We start from the raw sequence: 2,500 nt of genomic DNA, 5'->3' as shown, positions 1-2,500 counted from the left end.
CGAATTGTTAGCTTAACAATTTTGAACAGGAATATCATGAATAGATCAAAGTACTCCATAACTGTTGTTTTGGAATAGTTGACCGAAAATCTACTGTCACACTGAATTCATTCAAAGAAAGCGACAATAAAGGTCGCAACATAGTAAATGTTTATCATTCAGTGGAATATCATGTGTTGAACATAACTTACTTTCAATTTATCAGTAAACTAAGTGATTGGTAATTGTTTTCCTTAGGTCACGTCATATATTATATCACTCAATACACATGTCACAGGAAAATTACATTATCATAAAATACCTTGTAGGATGTCATAAAAATGGAAAATAAAAAAATACAGATGCATTAAGTGCATGTAAGTACTGACTCTGTGACGCAATGGTAGCGCGTCTGACTCCAGATCAGAAGGTTGCGTGTTCGAATCACGTCAGGGTCATTAAGGCCGATGGGTTTATGGACTGAAAACGAATTGTGAGCTTAACAATTTTGAACAGGAATATCATGAATAGATCAAAATACTCCTTAACTGTTGTTTTGGAATAGTTGACCGAAAATCTACTGTCACACTGAATTCATACAAAGAAAGCGACAATAAAGGTCGCAACATAATAAATGTTTATCATTCAGTGGAATATCATGTGTTGAACATAACTTACTTTCAATTTATCAGTAAACTAAGTGATTGGTAATTGTTTTCCTTAGGTCACGTCATATATTATATCACTCAATACACATGTCACAGGAAAATTACATTATCATAAAATACCTTGTAGGATGTCATAAAAATGAAAAATAAAAAAATACAGATGCATTAAGTGCATGTAAGTACTGACTCTGTGGCGCAATGGTAGCGCGTCTGACTCCAGATCAGAAGGTTGCGTGTTCGAATCACGTCAGGGTCATTGAGGTCGATGGGATTAGGGATTAAACACGAATTGTGAGCTTAACAATTTTGAACAGGAATATCATGAATAGATCAAAGTACTCTATATATGTTGTTTTCGAATAGTTGACCCAAAATCTACTATTACACTGAATCCATACACAGAAAGCGAGAATTAAGGTCGCAACATAGTAAATGTTTATCATTCAGTGGAATATCATGTATTGAACATAACTTACTTTCAATTTATCAGTAAACTAAGTGATTGGTAATTGTTTTCCTTATGTCACGTCATATATTATATCACTCAATACACATGTCACAGGAAAATTACATTATCATAAAATACCTTGTAGGATGTCATAAAAATGAAAAATAAAAAAATACAGATGCATTAAGTGCATGTAAGTACTGACTCTGTGGCGCAATGGTAGCGCGTCTGACTCCAGATCAGAAGGTTGCGTGTTCGAATCACGTCAGGGTCATTAAGGCCGATGGGTTTATGGACTGAAAACGAATTGTTAGCTTAACAATTTTGAACAGGAATATCATGAATAGATCAAAGAACTCCATAACTGTTGTTTTGGAATAGTTGACCGAAAATCTACTGTCACACTGAATTCATACAAAGAAAGCGACAATAAAGGTCGCAACATAGTAAATGTTTATCATTCAGAGCAATATCATGTGTTGAACATAACTTACTTTCAATTTATCAGTAAACTAAGTGATTGGTATATATTTTCCTTAGGTCACGTCATATATTATATCACTCATTACAAATGTCACAGGAAAATTACATTGTAATGAAATACCTTATAGGATGCCATCAAAATGGAAAATAAAAAAAATACAGATGCATTAAGGGCATGTAAGTACTGACTCTGTGGCGCAATGGAAGCGCGTCTGACTCCAGATCAGAAGGTTGCATGTTCGAATCTCGTCAGGGTCATTGAGGTCGATGGGTTTATGGACTGAAAACGAATTGTGAGCTTAACAATTTTGAACAGGAATATCATGAATAGATCAAAGTACTCCGTAACTGTTGTTTTGGAATAGTTGACCCAAAATCTACTATCACACGGAATCCATACAAAGAAAGCGAGATTTAAGGTAGCAACATAGTAAATGTTTATCATTCAGTGGAATATCATGTGTTGAACATAACTTACTTTCAATTTATCAGTAAACTAAGTGATTGGTAATTGTTTTCCTTAGGTCACGTCATATATTATATCACTCAATACACATGTCACAGGAAAATTACATTATCATAAAATACCTTGTAGGATGTCATAAAAATGGAAAATAAAAAAAATACAGATGCATTAAGGGCATGTAAGTACTGACTCTGTGGCGCAATGGTAGCGCGTCTTACTCCAGATCAGAAGGTTGCGTGTTCGAATTACGTCAGGGTCATTAAGGCCGATGGGTTTATGGACTGAAAACGAATTGTGAGCCTAACAATTTTGAATAGGAATATAATGAATAGATAAAAGTACTCCATAACTGTTGTTTTGGAATAGTTGACCGAAAATCTACTGTCACACTGAATTCATACAAAGAAAGCGACAATAAAGGTCGCAACATAGTAAATGTTTATCATTCAGAGCAAT

The 2,500-nt window shown here is 34.3% G+C and overlaps 5 non-coding genes across 5 annotated transcripts; all 5 read left to right on the top strand.

Annotated features, from left to right (window-relative positions):
* Window positions 1-365: 365 nt before the first annotated feature.
* TRNAW-CCA (transfer RNA tryptophan (anticodon CCA)) lies at window positions 366-437 on the top strand. Its single transcript has one exon. It is a non-coding gene; the product is annotated as a tRNA-Trp (tRNA).
* A 394-nt stretch (window positions 438-831) lies between these two features.
* Window positions 832-903, top strand: TRNAW-CCA (transfer RNA tryptophan (anticodon CCA)). Its single transcript has one exon. It is a non-coding gene; the product is annotated as a tRNA-Trp (tRNA).
* A 394-nt stretch (window positions 904-1,297) lies between these two features.
* Window positions 1,298-1,369, top strand: TRNAW-CCA (transfer RNA tryptophan (anticodon CCA)). The gene has a single exon. It is a non-coding gene; the product is annotated as a tRNA-Trp (tRNA).
* A 395-nt stretch (window positions 1,370-1,764) lies between these two features.
* On the top strand, window positions 1,765-1,836 carry TRNAW-CCA (transfer RNA tryptophan (anticodon CCA)). The gene has a single exon. It is a non-coding gene; the product is annotated as a tRNA-Trp (tRNA).
* A 395-nt stretch (window positions 1,837-2,231) lies between these two features.
* Window positions 2,232-2,303, top strand: TRNAW-CCA (transfer RNA tryptophan (anticodon CCA)). Its single transcript has one exon. It is a non-coding gene; the product is annotated as a tRNA-Trp (tRNA).
* Window positions 2,304-2,500: the final 197 nt, after the last annotated feature.

The sequence above is a fragment of the Saccoglossus kowalevskii genome, chromosome 17, assembly GCF_978046115.1.
Source record: "Saccoglossus kowalevskii chromosome 17, keSacKowa6.1, whole genome shotgun sequence".
NCBI classification, from domain to species: Eukaryota; Metazoa; Hemichordata; class Enteropneusta; family Harrimaniidae; genus Saccoglossus; species Saccoglossus kowalevskii.
The sequence above is the reverse complement of the archived record's forward strand: the minus strand, read 5'-3'. Positions and strand labels throughout refer to the sequence as shown.